Source organism: Prionailurus viverrinus, chromosome X (assembly GCF_022837055.1).
Source record: "Prionailurus viverrinus isolate Anna chromosome X, UM_Priviv_1.0, whole genome shotgun sequence".
NCBI classification, from domain to species: domain Eukaryota; kingdom Metazoa; phylum Chordata; class Mammalia; order Carnivora; family Felidae; genus Prionailurus; species Prionailurus viverrinus.
The window spans coordinates 90,810,117-90,816,116 of record NC_062579.1 but is presented as its reverse complement, the minus strand read 5'-3'; the positions used below and the strand labels follow the sequence as shown (position 1 = coordinate 90,816,116).

The following is a 6,000-nucleotide window of genomic DNA, read 5'->3' as shown; positions in this document are numbered from 1 at the left end:
GATGGACAACGGTACCTCTCTCATTAGCTTTTTAAGTATTCGCTTATTCAGAATAGGTCGCGTGGGGGTCGGCAGACCGGGTGAGCTGCAGCCTTGAAATCACTGAACTTGGCGCGGGGGGGGGGGGGGGGGTTGGGGGTGGGGGGAGCCCGGGCGAAGCCTCTCAATCGTCAGGAGCAACCGCGCAGTGGGATCAACTTTGGCTGCAGCTCCGCCGCACGAGAGGGGCGGGGTTAACTTGAACGGGTCCTCAGGAGAAGGCGATTGGCCCCGGGGGATTCGAAGGGGCGGGACTAGCCCATCGTTGCCATTGGTCCAGAGGGCGAGTTGAGGGATCGCAGCCAGGGGGCGGAGCCGGCGAGGGCCGGCAATTGGCTAGGCGAGAGCCCACCAAGCGGTGGGAGGGAGCCGGCGGACGGACGGGCGGGTGGGCGAGCCCGCTGCCGAGAGCCGGGATCCCGGAGTCGGGAAGCAGCCGCGGCGAGCTCGCCAGGGCCGCAGCGGGGCGAGGGGGCGCACGGGGCGTTGGCATCGGGGCGCGCGCGTGCGTCGCCGGCTTGGACGCGGCCATTCAACAGCTGGCCTCGCGGGCCACAGTCGCAGAGAGCGATCGAGAGCGTTGGCGGTTGCGACTGCGGCGGCCGGGAAGAGGCGGCGGCGGCGGTCCCGTTACCTCAGCGGAGACCCGAGCGGAGGCGCAGCGGCCCCTCAGGCTCCGGGTAAATGCCCTCCGCGGCTCTCGCTGACAGGCAGCCACGTCCCGCTGCGTCTCTCGGGCCCCCGCCGGCCGCCCCGGCCTAGGCGAGGGGGGGGGGGCGGGGTGGGGTGGGGGGGAAGCTCTGGTACCGCTTCGACCGGGCCACGAAGGACCCTCGGTGGAGATTGGGGAGGGGAGGCGCGGGAGGCCCGGGCCGCCCCACCTGCCCCCACAGAGTCGGGCTTTCCAGAGATGCGCCTGGGCTCTTCCCCTGGTCCTCTCCCTTCTCCCTGGACCGCGCCGGGCCCCGGCGCCGCACTAGGGGGCGCTCAGGGGCCCCCTCAGGCCGCTGCCCCGACAGAGGTCACTCGAGGCGCTTCCCCGGGGTACGCCGGCGGCGGCTTCCCGCTTCTGGGAACCGAAGGTGCCCTCTTCTGTTCGAGGTGGGGGCCGGGGCCGCCCCCCCCCCTCCTGCCCCCGCTGCCGCCCCCGCGCCCGGCCCCGTCCAGTTAACGGGGCCCCGCGGGTGACCGGGCCCCTTTGGCTTCAGGGACTTGTCAAGAGTGTCACTTGAGGTGTTCCGGGGCGGCGGGCGGGATAATCCCTTCCCCTGTCTGACTGGGAGAGCCGGACTCCCTCCCGGGGCCCGAAGCACCGGGTCCCGAGGTGGGAACGGGGTGGGGGGGCGAGGGGGGCGGGCGGGGCAGGGGAACAGGGAAGGGGGGGCAGGGGGCGGGGCGAGGGGAAGAAGCGGGGTGGGGAGGCCGAAGCTGTGGGAGAAACTGCCGTCCCCGAACTCGGGGCGGGGTGGGGGGGTGGGGGGAGACGGGGTAGCCTCGGCCCTGGGGACCCTCGGCTTTGCGTGTGGCGTCCTGCCCTTTTTGCCGTTTGTTCGGAAGGCGGCCGTTCCCGGAGCACTTTTGATCGCGGCCGACCGAGGCGCGGCTCCCAGCGCCGGGGCGGGTCGCCTTGGGGGGCCTTTTCGGTTTCTCGGGGTCTTTTCTCGTTTGAGGGTAAAGGTTTCGAGGGTGGCGCCCATTTGGGGCCGTTTGCCCGCCGGCCTCTGAGGTAACTTTCAAAGTTCGTGCCGTTGACCTAGCGTGAACTTGGGCGGCGCGCCTGGGGCGTTCATGCTGAGGAGATCCCCGCCTTGGGCTAATCTAGTTGGGATCCCCCAAGTTCTGGTTTTTCGGTTGTCTTTCTTTTTTTTTTAAGCTATTTATTTACTTATTTCCGAGAGAGAGAGAGAGAGAGAGAGAGAGAGAGAGAGAACAAGTGGGGGAGGGGCAGAGAGAGACAGGGAGACAGAATCTGAAGGACGCTTCAGGCTCCGAGCTGTCAGCACAGAGCCCAAAGGGGGATGGGGGTGGGGTGGGGGAGGACGGGGGTTGGGGGAAGGTGGGGGGCTGGGGCTCGAACCGACAAACCGTGAAATCACGACCTGAGCCTAAGTCCGAGGCTTAACCGACTGAGCTACCCAGGCGCCCCTAAACCCACCCACTTTAAAGTGAAGCCCCTGTACCCACCCACGTTATTTTTTTTTAATGTTTATTTATTTTGGGGGGGGGTAGGGGCAGACAGGGGGGCAGAGGATCCGAAGCGGGCTCTGTGCTGACAGCAGAGAGCCCGATGTGGGGCTCGAACCCACCAACCGTGAGATCATGACCTGAGCCCAAGTCGGACGCTTAAGCGACTGAGCCACCCAGGCGCCCCCTTTTGGTTGCTTTTTAAAGAATATGGCATTCCAGGAGTCACATTTTTTCTGTGCCCTGCTTTTTTGGGCGGGGGGGGGGGGTCTCTCAAAGCACGGAGTCACTGGAGGCATGGAGTAAATTGCATGAAGGGGTTTTTACCCCGACTCCTGTTAAGCGCAGAGAAAAGTGACAGTGGAATAAGCCTGCTCGCCCCGGTCCCCAGGGAATCCCAGCTAGCATACATATCAGAGAATGAATGGCACTGATTTGAGGGGGAGTAACACTGGGGGGAGGGGGCCTGCAGAGGCCATCTTAGCTCCTGTCGTGAGTCAAGGGCTGTCCCTGGGTCAGCCTTAGAGGGGTGTGCTTCAGCCTGCACGATATTTTAGAAAGCCATTGAATTAGGGGTCAACAGTGAAAAACCAAAAGATCTTGGGGCACCTGGCTGGCTCAGTCGGTGGGGCATGTGACTCTTCATCTCGGGGTTGTGAGTTCGAGCCCCACGTTGTGGGTAGAGATTACTTAAAAAGAAAAAGAAAGGTGGAACTAGAGGGTATGATGCTAAGGGAAATCAGTCAGTGAGAGAAAGAGAAATAACATGGGATTTCACTCAGATGTGGAATTTAAGAAACAAAACAGATGAACATAGGGGAAAGGAAGGAAAAATAAGATAAAAACAGAGGGAAGCAAACCATAAGAGACTCTTAAATACAGAGAACAAGCTGAGGGTTGCTGGTGGGGAGGTGGGGGGGGATGGGCATCAAGGAGGGCACCTGTTGGGGTGGGCACTGGGTGTTACAGTAAGTGATGAATCACTAAATTCCACTCCCAAAAGCATTATGACACTATATGTTAACTAGCTCGGATTTAAGTAAAATTTAAAAATTTTTAAAAAGATAAAAACTGAACGATTTCAATAAAAGTCAGGATTTCCAGTTTCTCTTGGAACACCAGAAGGCTTGATCTGCATCTCGCCTGCGGAAGGCGGATGCTAACTGCTTTAACGGGGGTCTGAGTGTCCCACATCCCCCCAGTCCTGGGACCTACCGGACCACTGACCCAGACCACCGCTTGAGGGAGACAAGCCCCCCCTCGGGAAGATTCTAATTCAGGATTAGCTTCTTGTCCTACTGTGTGGTTAGAGAATTGCTGGACACGCAGCAGAGCTGACTCTGTGAAAGGCGAATAAACGTGCCACACGGGGATGTCGTGGGTGTCACTGGGGACGGTCTGATGGTCAGACTCTGAGCCCTATCCAGAGGTGGTAACCTCTCTTCTGGACTGGGGTTTTGAATCCAGCTGTGCTAGGGACCCAAAGAGGCATTTGGGCTGGCCTTGCCATTCTCCTTCATCCTTCAAAAAAAAAAACCCCATTAATCGAGAAGTCCCCAAAGGCACCGCATGTGTTCTGGATGGATAGGTGCGAGCCATTTCTGCCTTGCCATTTGGGGTGGAGCGTTCTCCCTTGTGTCGGTCTGTCCAGGCGCCGCAGGACGTCTAGCCCCCCTGACTCCCAGATTGCCACGTGGCAGCAGTGCCCTTCCCTGTGCCAGCCCCTGTGACAACTACAACCGGCTGCTCCTACGCGTGTCCCAACACTCCTGAAGGGAGCAGTTACCGGGACGTTCAAAACCCCCTGGATGCGTATCCCCAGGAATTCGAACACTCATTTCAAGCGAAAGGCTGTTCGAACCCTTTCTGCTTCTCGGTGACCCAGAAATATCCTCTGCTTCATCACTCACCGTTTTCTTCCTCGGCTTCCAGTTAATCGTCTTCATTCCTTTTTCTCTCTAGACTCCGATCTTCGAGGGCGACTTCTTGCTGTAGCCCCCAAAGTGTCTCAAACGGAATCGTCACTTGGTAGGTACACTTGGTTGATCTCGACGACATTCGCTCACTGATAGCTCTGAGAGCCTGAAGGGGCACACGGGCCTGCTTTTCAGCATCTCACTGTTCCTCTTTAGGTTTTCCTAGGTTCTGGTTTAGCACTCTGAAGTTCCCGCGACGTGCCAGGCACCATTCTAGGCTCTGAAGATAAACTGGTGACCCAGACAGAGGCCGGTGCCTGCCCTCGTGGAACTTCCAGACTAGGGGTGGGGGCGGGGCAGATAAAAACCATGTCAACAACCGCACATGATAATCGAGCATTTCAGTGTCACGCTGAAAATAAGATGGGGTGCTATGCTTCAACATGACAGGGGGCGGGGGGAGCCGTGCTATTTAAGATAGTGTTCTGGGAAGGCTTCTCTGAGGAGGTGGCATTTGAGCCAAATGTGAGAAATGAGAAGAAGCCAGCCGTGAGAAAATGTTAGGGGAGAGAGCACTTCAGCCAGAGGGAACCGCAAGTGCAAAGGCCCTGTGGCGTGAACTTGGATCTGCGAGGAACGGTAAGAAGGCTGGATGGAGAGAGAACAAGGGCAGTAGGGGAGAAGGGGCACACAGTGTGTTGAGCCGGGTGGGCCGGGGCTGGGTTTTGAGGGTAAGCCGTTTGAATTTTGTTCAGAGCATGATGAAAAGTCACTGGAGGGTTTTAAACAGAGTGACACAATCTGACTTGAGGTTTAAAAAAAAATCGTTTTGACCGGCACTTAGCATAGACTCTATGGGGCAAGGATGACAAGGAGAGACTGGTTGGGAGGCTGTGGCAGTCATCCAGGTTCCAGATGGCGCTGGCTTGGACCCGGGGAGCAGCAGCGGTGATGGAGGTGGCCTTGGAACGTGGTAAAGGTGGGATCAGAAGGACTTGCTGAAGGGTTGAATGTGAGCGGTGGGGAGGGACAGGTCCTGGTTTTGAGCCTGAGCTCCTGGGAGGTGGGTGGCTGTGTTTAGGACGATGGGAATCGCTGGGTGGGGTGGGGGGTCAAGTTTGAGGTGGGGGGCAGTTGGGAGGGGCATGGAAATGAAGAGATCTGTTGCACTTGTTAGCTGGGGATGCGAACGAAACCTTCAGCTTGGAGACGTTGAATAGGCTGTTGGACGTCAGCGTAAGCTGAAGCCAACCTTTACTTTTTATTTAATTTAAGAAAAATGAGATGCGAATTCAAGCCACTTCAAGTTGCCGTTACCTACCAATAAAAGTAGCAGAAATAAAAATGGAAACGATCCAGTGTCAGCAAGCCTACAAGGGACTCGGGCACGTTAATACGGCTATGGTCGTGATAAATTGTCGTAATCCTTCACAAGAACAATTTGCCAGTCTGTCATGAGCCCTATAAGCTCACTCCTGCCCCTTGACGTGGGAACACATTTTGAGGAAATAATTTGTTAAAAAATGTGTACAAAGACAGAGTGGTAGTGGTGCTCCTTTGGGAAGGGTAGTGCTCTTTCTCTTTTTTTTCTTTTAGAGAGCGAGAGCGAGAGAGCGAGAGAGCGAGAGAGAGAGAGAGAGAGGAGGAGCCAGGGAGAGGGGCGGAGGGAGGGAGGGAGGGGGAGAGAGAGAGAGAGAGAGAGAGAGAGAGAGAGAGAGAGAGAATTTTTACCAGGCTCCGCACAGCACAGAGACTGACGCGGGGCTTGATCCCACGACCCTGGGATCATGACCGGAGCCGAAATCAAGAGTCGGACTCTCAACCGACTGAGCCACCCAGACGCCCCTGTGTAGTGCTCTTT

General features: G+C 57.8%; 1 protein-coding gene across 1 annotated transcript in view; it reads left to right on the top strand.

Annotated features, from left to right (window-relative positions):
* Nucleotides 1–493: 493 nt before the first annotated feature.
* LOC125157788 (A-kinase anchor protein 17B-like) overlaps nucleotides 494–6,000 on the top strand; it is a 29,420-nt gene continuing 23,913 nt past the window's right edge. Inside the window, exons 1-2 of the mRNA XM_047844786.1 lie at nucleotides 494–719; nucleotides 4,186–4,251. The gene's annotated coding sequence lies outside the window, so the exon portion shown is untranslated. The remainder of the gene's footprint in view (nucleotides 720–4,185; nucleotides 4,252–6,000) is intronic.